Here is an 11,375-nt window from a genome sequence, read left to right as displayed (position 1 = left end):
CGGCACTTTTTGGGTGCCGTAAAAATATTGCCGTCCGGAGTGCTGTTGGTACGAATCGTACTTGCTGGTACGTAAACGGCTGTCTCACTCCGTACGAATGTCGCGTATGCACTGTCCCGGATCACATTCGTATGTATTTTTCAGTCGGTCGGTGTTTTTTCCGATTCGTACGGAAATGGTGTTTCCGTACGAATCGTACTTGCATGTTTGTAGGGTCTTTTTCCCGGGTACGAGTCGGACGGAGAAAACGCTCCGTCCGACGATTCGTACCGGGTTTCTCCAGGATTGGAATCGGCACCTAAATGTACACCAACAATTGATCACACGCTTGCTGGGGCAGATGTGGTGAAAGCAACACTAATTCAATTTCAAGGCAGGGCAAGGATCTTCTTCTGCTTTGCCAGTCATGCTCTACTTTACTTCGTTCTACTACTCCTCCCACAGTCTCTCTCAGGCAAGTGACTGTCTCTTTTTTTTTTTTTAAATGCTAGTGCCAGTATCTACTACTATCACCACAACCATGGCATCTTCTCCATTCTTTTGGGAAACCATGCAGCCATCGCTGAGCCAAACTTAATCATCATCAATCAAAGGTAAGATAAGTTTGGTGGGAGGTATAATGGACTATGAGGAGAGACTGACTAGTAGGACAAATAAAATAACTCAGTGAGGGGTACCGCATCTATCTGTTTGTGTATTTCAAAATCGGCAGATATTTTAAATCAAACACTGGCTGCGGGCCTGCAGCAGCAAGGAAACCATGTGACATAAATTCGTAAAACAGTAACCCACCCACAAAACATTAACATCGTATGTTTAAGTAAATATAATTTATTACCCTAACAAAAATAAACTATCCCACTCTGACCTGACCCACCCCTCTCCCTAACCCCAACCAATGTCCAAAACTCAAAAGTCCAAAATGTCCATAAACCCCAATGCCCAAAACCCACCCACTAACAAAAGTAATTAAAAAGGGGCAATTCAACATGGTCATAAATTTGGCGGGCTTTGAGATGTTTATCAACGAGGATCTTGACCCGCTCCTCTAGGTGCTCCTCCAAGCGTGCCATCCGGAGGAGCATCTGGTGGCGAAATGCCCTGCAGTTGCTTCCAGGGTGGGGGGCAGCAGTGCTAGATGTTATCGAAGTACGGCGGTGGGCGGCTGCCTGACCACGGTGCCATAACACTAGAGGCAGGGCCTGGCTGGGGCCCAGGGCATTGGATGAGGCTGCAGCTGCAGCCGCCTCCTCCTCCTCCTCCTCTGCCTGAGCCACCAGCCGCCGTTACTCTTCACAGATGGCCTGCAGTTTACGGCGCCGGGCCCTGGCTGCCAACTCCTTCCAAGTGGGTTTTTTTTGGGAAGGAGGATCTATATCAAGAAAGAAAAAGAATATTGTAACCAATACTCTTAGCAAAACAGTAACACAAAATTAATTCAACACATAGTTGCACAGTATCACTAGCAAGCACAGTACATAACATTTGTGGTAAGTATCTATCCTTCCACTTCCTCAGACTCTAACATTTGTGGGAGTTTCAGACATTATACTAGCACTATGGACTCTAGTACACACCAGTCGTCTTCTTCTTATCTCTAGTTTAGCAAAATTACATAACCTTGTTGTGGCCGGCATGCCAGCTCATTCAGCTAAGCTTGCACCCAAGAAAAACAGATACGAGTCACATGATGCAGACTTACGTTAGTTTTATTTACTCCTACTGTCTGCAGGTGGGGAAGCTCATATTTTTGTATTACGGGTGGCACTGGCCATATTCTCTCTGTTACATGAGGGCAATTGCTCACTTTCACCCTGCCCTGGGTACTACAAAAAGGCAGATTATTTATCTGATCCAATGATCATTGCTTACATTATATATGGAAACACGACATAAGGTCAGTAGCAGTCGGTGGTGGGAGTGCTGCTGGGCGGTGACGTGGGGAGGGGCAGTGTGGGGGGCAGTAAACTATGGATTACAGACAATTACAGGTAAGTAACCAATACATATAAATAAATAAAACAAATGTTGTTGAATGCACTGCATTGCATTTGACGGTGCAGTGCGCACAATGACATTTGTTTTATTTATTTTTATGTTTACTTACCTGTATTTTGCCGTAATACATAGTTTACTACCCCCCCACATTGCCCCTCCCTACGTCACCGCCTGCCAGCACTCCCACCACCGACCGCTACTGCATAGGGTACTTTGTTTTCATTGATTGTGTAACCAACAGATAGGCCACCCTTTGCAGGCTGGCTGACACAATCGAAAATAAATTAACATAGGTAGGGAGTGGTCCTCGGAGTCGGAGGGAGGCGCTTGATAATATATATATATATATATATATATATATATATATATATATATATATATATATATATATATATATATATATATATATATATATATATATATATATATATATCTACTGGCGGTCGCCAGTAGATAGTTATAGTTAGGACCGTGTTTCCATAGGAAATCCGCAACATTCTATTTGGAATAACTTTGGCGCCAGTCGGCGAATCCTCGCGAAATTTTCAAAACTAATGGGGCGCTACGCTCCGCTCCTACCCTGAAAGTCTCGGGGGGATTCGTCAAGCGGGGGCTGAGAAAAAAGGGGGGTCCCAAAACCCGTTTTCCCCATGCATTTTTCCATAGGACCTTTAGACACAGCTACAGCCCGAACGGCTGAACAGAATTACGTGAAATTTGGCAGAGAGGTAGCCATAAGGTCAAGGAAGTGCCTTTTGTAGGTCTGGTGTAAATCTGTTCAGTAGGTCCTGAGAAAATAGCATTTAAATCAATATATATATCTGTAAGCGCACTCCTAGTGTTTGTCAGGGGGTCCAAGAAGGACCCAAAAGTACGAAAAAGAAATTTAATAATTTTAAAAAAAAATACGCGCACGGCAAAAAAAATTACAAAAAAAAACAAGTAACAATCACATTTATTAAATAAATTAAAGGACCCACAAGGGAGAAAAAAACAAATGTTACTGCGTAAAAAAAGGCGAGGCGCGCACGGCATGCACCGTGCGCGCAGGGTGTGCGCATAGTGAAAAACCAGAAAAAAAAATAAAAAATAAATACATAACTTAGCATTTAAAAAACCGTACAAATTCACTGAAAAAACCATAGGTTTCACACACGTTATAGTTAGGAATAATCATTTACAAAACCTTGCAAATTCACTTAAAAAACCATAGGTTTCACACATGTTATAGTTAGCTGTACATTTCACTCGTAAAAAACCAATGAAATTCCACGTTATAGTTAGATCAGGTAACTATAACTTGCGCGACCGCAATCCACAATGTGTAATTTCAGATGTCATCATTGATGTCATGAGTGATGTCACTGACCATGTCATGAGTGATGTACTATGTGACGTCATCAGCAGTTTATTGTGGGCGCGCAAGTTATAGTTACCTGATCTAACTATAACGTGGAATTTCATTGGTTTTTTACGAGTGAAATGTACAGCTAACTATAACATGTGTGAAACCTATGGTTTTTTAAGTGAATTTGCAAGGTTTTGTAAATGATAATTCCTAACTATAACGTGTGTGAAACCTATGGTTTTTTCAGTGAATATATATATAGTTAGGACCGTGTTTCCATAGGAAATCTGAAAATTCTATTTTGAATAACTTTGGCGCCGGTTGATGAATCCTCGCAAAATTTTCAAAACTAATGTGGCGCTCTGCTCAGCTCCTACCCTGAAAGTCTCGGGGTGATTCGTCAAGCGGGGGCCGAGAAAAAAGGGGGTCCCAAAACGCGTTTTCCCCATGTTATTTTCCATAGGACCTTTAGTCGAAGGTACAGCCCGAACGGCTGAACAGAATTACTTGAAATTTGGCAGAGAGGTAGTCCTCAGGTCAGGCATGTGCCTTTTGCATATATGGAGTCAATCTGTACAGTAGTTCCTGACAAAATTGCAGTTAAAAGTACATAAATATCTATATGCGCGCACCGTGCGCGTACCGTGCGCGTACCCGTACGTGCGCGAGCGTAATTCTGATTGGTGGTTACATGTCAGTCAACGTTCGAATCGGTCGAAATCAGGAAGTGTCGGCCGTCATTTTGTTTGTTTTGGGTGCGACACTGAAAAAGAGAGGTGGTGAAAAGGGTGCAGGGTACGGAGTTCCTGACCCACTAGCCTTTGTCAGGGGGTCCCTGAAGGACCCCGAAGGGTGAATAAAACATTTTTGTTTTTTTTTAAATCACGGGGTGTGCACACGGTGAAAAACCTTAAAAAAAATAATATAATAATACATACATAACTTAGCATTTAAAAAACCGTAAAAATTCACTTAAAATACCATAGGTTTCACACACGTTATAGTTAGGAATTAGCATTTAAAAAACCTTGCAAATTCACTTAAAAAATCAAAGGTTTCACACATGTTATAGTTAGGTGGACATTTCACTCGTAAAAAAACAATGAAATTCCCCCGTTATAGTTAGTTCAGATAACTATAACTCGCGCGACCGCCACTCTATCACAAGGATGATGTCATCAGTGATGTCATGAGTGATGCCACTGACCATGTCATGAGTGATGTAATATGTGACGTCAAGTATATCCAACTATATCAAACAGTATCCCTCTAGACCTAAATTACTAGTAATATGTGACGTCAAGAGCAATGGATTGCAGGCGCGTGAGTTATAGTTATCTGAACTAACTATAACGGGGGAATTTCATTGTTGTTTTACGAGTGAAATGTCCACCTAACTATAACATGTGTGAAACCTTTGGTTTTTTAAGTGAATATATATATATATATATATATATATATATATATATATATATATATATATATATATAGATAGATATATAGATAGATATATATATATATATCCTCGCTCAATCTCCACTTCAAACGAAGCACTCTCGGACGGGTGCGTTTTTGCGGTAGTGGAACCAGCTACAATTACTGCTCAATTCCCTCGTTCGTGAAGAAATATCGCACTCACGGTGGGCATTTGAAATGTTCTTTAATCAACGACCAACAGCAAACAAACTCGTTTCGGCGAAAAGCCTTCTTCTGTGTTCATGACACACAGAAGGAGGCATGTTTAAAAAAGCATTCTGATGGAGCTCAGAAATCAAGAAGGGACTAGCATTCACTTACTATCGGGAGTGCCATTTTGAAATGGTGCATATTACTACAGTTTGCATGAAAATTTCATTAACCATTTGTTTCTTTGTAACATGATTGTAAATAAATACATGTTAAAGAATCAATTTAACATACATTAAGCCGTGTATCGGCCTATTCGTACTATCCAACTATTAAATCTCGCCGTGGATCGGCATTCGTCCCTTCATATTACGCTCCAAATCAACATAATTCATATTTCAAATCATATATATTCTCATCCAAATATTTTCAAAGAGTTTCAAAAATTCAGAATAACGGAGAGCAAGCAATAATAACAATCCATACTCAGATCTACGTTCAACATACTTATGTGTTCACTAAAGCTAGTGTGACCTATGGGCCTATATGAACAGCCAATTCTTCCCCACTATTCAATCCTCTCGGATATTTCGTAAGCAGATCTATAATGTATCTTGACTCAAGTCTCCGTAATTTCCGTATTCTGTTCCCACCACGAACATTCATTGGAACATAATGCAAGCCAAAGTATTGTAGTTGATTTCTGTCACTTTGATGATACTCTGCAAAATGACGTGCCACAGGATATGCGGCATCTACTTTGTCTATGGCTCTTAGGTGTTCCAAAATCCTAATTTTCAATTGATGTATGGTACTACCTATATAGCGTAGCCCACATGGACACACTAAACAATATACCGCATAAGGTGTACTACAGGTTAAAAACTTAGTTATTTCTCTTGTCTTCCCTGTATCTGGTATCTTATATGAAAGGACTCTTCTACTATTTAAGCATGCTTTGCATCTACTACAAGGGAAAAATCCCTTCATTTCTTTTAAGGTGTTCGTTCGTTCTGAGACTTTCTCTAAATGGCTTTTTACCAGCATTTGCCGTAGTGATCTTGCTTTCTTAAAAGTCACTAGAGGATAAGCCGGAATATCTTCACAGATAACACTGTCTGTTTTCAAGATATGCCAATTTTTTTTCAGCATGTGTTTTAAATAGTTAGCCTCTGAGGAGTAAGGGGTAACCATCCGGAATTTACCCTTACCGTTTTTTTCGTTTGCTTATCTTTATCCATCAGAAGTCTATCTCTTGGGATCTTTCTTACCTTCTGCAAGGTTTCATCTAAGGTTTCAGGTTCGTATCCTCTCACAACGAATCTAGCTATACACTCTGTGGCAGCCGCCTCAAAGTCATTCTCTCTAGTACTATTCCTTTTTAATCTGAGAAGTTCGCAATATGGGATACTTTGAATGAGTTTTGGTGGATGGTTACTTGTGGCAAATAAAGTGGAGTTGCCTGCTGTAGATTTATGATACAGTGCAGTGTGCATATTTCCATCCTCAATGAACACCCTCAGGTCCAGGTAGTCCACTGCCACCAGACTTACTGTGCCCGAGAAGTGTAAATTAAGCTGATTATTATTGAGGACATTGATATATCCGAGAGCCGAGTCCACTGTCCCTTGCCACACAATGAACAGGTCATCGATATATCGATACCACTCCACCACTTTACCACTACTCTGACCTGTATAGGTTTTGGGCACCTGCTCCTCCCACCAGCCAACGAATAGATTCGCATAACTGGGGCAAAGCAGGTGCCCATCGCTGTACCAGATTTTTGTCTGAAATATTGGTTTTCAAATAGGAAGCAGGCATAGAAAAACGCGACGAGCGCGTGGGGGTAAGAAGAGGAAAGGCACCAGCATGGATGAACCACAACAAGAAATCGGGCAAGCGGCAACAGACACAACAAATTTAACAGTAGTAAATCTGACCAAAAAGTCTCTCACGGACAACGAAAGGAAAGTACTAAGTTTGGGACTCACATTCTGTCCCAGCAATTACCTGGAGTATACGCAAACTAGAATCGATCTCTTTAGTTTCATACGCAAGCTCAAACTGCACAAATACTTCAAATTGAGATTAAATACCAGGGATCCTAAAATTGGGTCTAGACTAACAGTCACTGATGTACTAACGGGGAAGGATTTGCCAGCTATCGAACTTTTGGAAAACCTCAGATCAGAAGACCAGGACAATTGGGAGGGCAGTTACAACATGGCAGAAAGAGCAAGGAGAGTGGGTATTGATCAGGAAAGAGAAGAAAGTCCATTCAAGCCTACATCCCAGTTCAATCCCCAAATGCCAATCGACGCCATCGATGTCTTTTCAGAGGCCATGGTTAATGATGTATTAAAATTCAGGTAAAAAAAGAACGGACACCAGATAGGGAGCAATATAACAAATGCAGAAAAAACAGCACTGCAGGATCTAATGAAAGATGTGTCAGTAATAATTAAACCTTCTGACAAAGGTGGTAACGTAGTTCTTCAGACCAGGGAACGTTACTGCAAGGAAGCCCTACGACAACTTTCGGATGAGAACAACTATGAGAAAACAACTAGTGAGGTCTATTTAAACAGCACTAAAATGTATGATGAATTGATCCAAAAATGGTATGCTAAATCCATGCTAGGGACGGAAGAACATATGTATCTTCGCAGCAACAGTCTGGTGGTACCCACTTTTTATCATATCCCGAAACTACACAAGGACAATATAGATCCTCCAAGTAGACCTATTGTGTCCTCTTTGAACAGTCTGACAGAACATTTATCAATGTTCATTAATCATTTCTTGTTTTCTTTTGTAATACAACTTCAATCGTACATCAAAGACACTAAGGACTTTTTGAACAAAGTTTCTAAAGTAAAATGGGACTCTACCTATCTGCTAATGGTACTAGACATCACAAGCTTATATACTTGTATAGATCATAAGCATGGTGTAAAGGCGGCACAGTTTTATCTTGAGAAACGTCAGCTACGCTATTTTGAACACAATCAAATGGTGATAGAGTTTTTGGAGTTTTGTTTAATGAATAACATTTTCCTGTTTGAAAACCAATATTTCAGACAAAAATCTGGTACAGCGATGGGCACCTGCTTTGCCCCCAGTTATGCGAATCTATTCGTTGGCTGGTGGGAGGAGCAGGTGTCCAAAACCTATACAGGTCAGAGTAGTGGTAAAGTGGTGGAGTGGTATCGATATATCGATGACCTGTTCATTGTGTGGCAAGGGACAGTGGACTCGGCTCTCTTATATATCGATTTCCTCAATAATAATCAGCTTAATTTACACTTCTCGGGCACAGTAAGTCCGGTGGCAGTGGACTACCTGGACCTGAGGGTGTTCATTGAGGATGGAAATATGCACACTGCACTGTATCGTAAATCTACAGCAGGCAACTCCACTTTATTTGCCACAAGTAACCATCCACCAAAACTCATTCAAAGTATCCCATAGGGCGAACTTCTCAGATTAAAAAGGAATTGTACTAGAGAGAATGACTTTGAGGCGGCTGCCACAGAGTGTATAGCTAGATTCGTTGTGAGAGGATAAAAACCTGAAACCTTAGATGAAACCTTGCAGAAGGTAAGAAAGATCCCAAGAGATAGACTTCTGATGGATAAAGATAAACAAAACGAAAAAAACGGTAAGGGTAAATTCTGGATGGTTACCCCTTACTCCTCAGAGGCTAACTATTTAAAACACATGCTGAGAAAAAATTGGCATATCTTGAAAACAGACAGTGTTATCTGTGAAGATATTCCGGCTTATCCTCTAGTGACTTTTAAGTAAGCTAGATCATTACGGGAAATGCTGGTAAAAAGCCATTTAGAGAAAGTCCCAGAACGAACGAACACCTTAAAAGAAATGAAGGGATTTTTCCCTTGTAGTAGATGCAAAGCATGCTTAAATAGTAGAAGAGTCCTTTCATACAAGATACCAGATACAGGGAAGACAAGAGAAATAACTAAGTTTTTAACCTGTAGTACACCTTATGCGGTGTATTGTTTAGTGTGTCCATGTGGGCTACGCTATATAGGTAGTACCATACATCAATTGAAAATTAGGATTTTGGAACACCTAAGAGCCATAGATAAAGTAGATGCCGCATATCCTGTGGCACGTCATTTTGCAGAGTGTCATCAAAGTGACAGAAATCAACTACAATACTTTGGCTTGGATTATGTTCCAATGAATGTTCGTGGTGGGAACAGAATACGGAAATTACGGAGACTTGAGTCAAGATACATTATAGATCTGCTTATGAAATATCCGAGAGGATTGAATAGTGGGGAAGAATTGGCTGTTCATATAGGCCCATAGGTCACACTAGCTTTAGTGAACACATAAGTATGTTGAACGTAGATCTGAGTATGGATTGTTATTATTGCTTGCTCTCCGTTATTCTGAATTTTTGAAACTCTTTGAAAAATTTTGGATGAGAATATATGTGATTTGAAATATGAATTATGTTGATTTGGAGCGTAATATGAAGGGACGAATGCCGATCCACGGCGAGATTTAATAGTTGCATAGTACGAATAAGCCGATACACGGCTTAATGTATGTTAAATTGATTCTTTAACATGTATTTATTTACAATCATGTTACAAAGAAACAAATGGTTAATGAAATTTTCATGCAAACTGTAGTAATATGCACCATTTCAAAATGGCACTCACGATAGTAAGTGAATGCTAGTCCCTTCTTGATTTCTGAGCTCCATCAGAATGCTTTTTTAAACATGCCTCCTTCTGTGTGTCATGAACACAGAAGAAGGCTTTTCGCCGAAACGAGTTTGTTTGCTGTTGGTCATTGATTAAAGAACATTTCAAATGCCCCCCGTGAGTGTGATATTTCTTCACCAACGAGGGAATTGAGCAGTAATATATATATATATATATATATATATATATATATATATATATATATATATATATATATATGATGTGCTTGCAAACAACTGTGAGTCAAATGTATTCTGAAAATACTACTTATATTCCCCTCCACTTTGCTACTCTGGTGCAGTTTTTTTTACATTCTCTTCAAAGTAAGACTCTCCAGTGACAGTCTCCACCTATGCTATCTATGATGACTAGTACATCCAGGCATCCATCCATTAAAAGTAAATGTCTATCATTCTTTTTTATATATCTCTTAACAAACCTTAGTTGGTTTCACCAACAACCACCCATGCGTCCGCTCCTTCCTTGCTTGCTTTGGCTGTGAGTTCGACCCAAACACTGCTGATGATTCTTGCTATCTAGTATCCACCCATACTGTGTCGCCCACCCAGGCAGGCATCTTCTTTCACCTTCCACCCATCCTTCAACAACCCATGCATCTGATCTGATTCCTATCAGCCACCTATGCATGCTTCCAACATATCCTTCTCTGCCAGTCATATTACACCTCGCCCATCCTTCCTCCTTCCACCCTTCTTTCCCTCTTTGTTCAACACATCCATCAAGGTCATCTGATCTGTCTTTTAGTCTTCTCCATAAAACTTTCACAGCTGAGTTGGAGTCAGATAGAAGAGGCCATTGGTTACTCAACTCACGCTGCTAATGCTATTGCTAATGCATTGCTAATGCTAAGTAAAGTGTGTCTTCTTCAACCGTTGTATAATGTTCACTACAACTTAATAAGTCTCACAGTACAGTGAGTGAAGTGAACACCCTTCCAGCTAGTAGTAATGTCAATAAGTAATGAATATAACCTACCACCGCCCGCCACTGCTGCTGGCTCCCCCCCCTGTAGCTCCTAAAGGTGTCGCATGTTCTCCTGCCCCCTCCGGAATGGCCGCATCGCCATCGCCGCTGGCCCCGCTGGCACTGGTCGTTGGTAGTACGCCTAGAAAAAACATTACACATTTTTAGATGCCTGTACACCTCCCCCTATTTTATTAGTTTTCACTAGGAAGATTGAAAAAAAAGTTAATACAACATACATCATCACTAGTCCAAATCGGGTACTAGAGTAGAGTCAGTAGACAGACACTAGTAGTGTTATGGTACCTAGGGTCATCTAGTCCTACTCTACTCTTTGGAAAGTTAGCCTGAGCCATGTAACCATTTTAGATTCATCATGTCTACTCTTGTGCGCATATTACCTCGCAGCTTGTTGTGCAGTAGACGCCTTTGAGGCCACATGAGTGTTGCGTACAAGTGAAGAGGTCGAAAAACAAGCCACTTTGTTATGGAGTTCAGTTAGTCCGTATTGCATAGCCATAACAGGTACATGTTACACTTTTTGGCATGACTGCGAAATGCTTGCATAATTGCATTATACTATCTAACGCGCACCATTTTTCTCATAATAGGCGGAAGATTCCCTTCTACAAACCAGAGATTTGCAGAGCTTATGATGCATGTAACCAGTATTT

At 40.6% G+C, this 11,375-nt stretch overlaps 1 long non-coding RNA gene across 1 annotated transcript in view; it reads right to left on the bottom strand.

Annotated features, from left to right (window-relative positions):
- Nucleotides 1–934: 934 nt before the first annotated feature.
- Nucleotides 935–11,375, bottom strand: part of LOC146860993 (uncharacterized) — a 62,435-nt gene continuing 51,994 nt past the window's right edge. The window contains exons 3-4 of the long non-coding RNA XR_014979226.1: nucleotides 10,714–10,843; nucleotides 935–1,372 (exon numbers count right to left, since the gene is read on the bottom strand). This is a non-coding gene — a long non-coding RNA (uncharacterized LOC146860993). The remainder of the gene's footprint in view (nucleotides 1,373–10,713; nucleotides 10,844–11,375) is intronic.

This window comes from Triturus cristatus, chromosome 3_1, assembly GCF_964204655.1.
Source record: "Triturus cristatus chromosome 3_1, aTriCri1.1, whole genome shotgun sequence".
Lineage (NCBI taxonomy): Eukaryota > Metazoa > Chordata > Amphibia > Caudata > Salamandridae > Triturus > Triturus cristatus.
The sequence above is the reverse complement of the archived record's forward strand: the minus strand, read 5'-3'. Positions and strand labels throughout refer to the sequence as shown.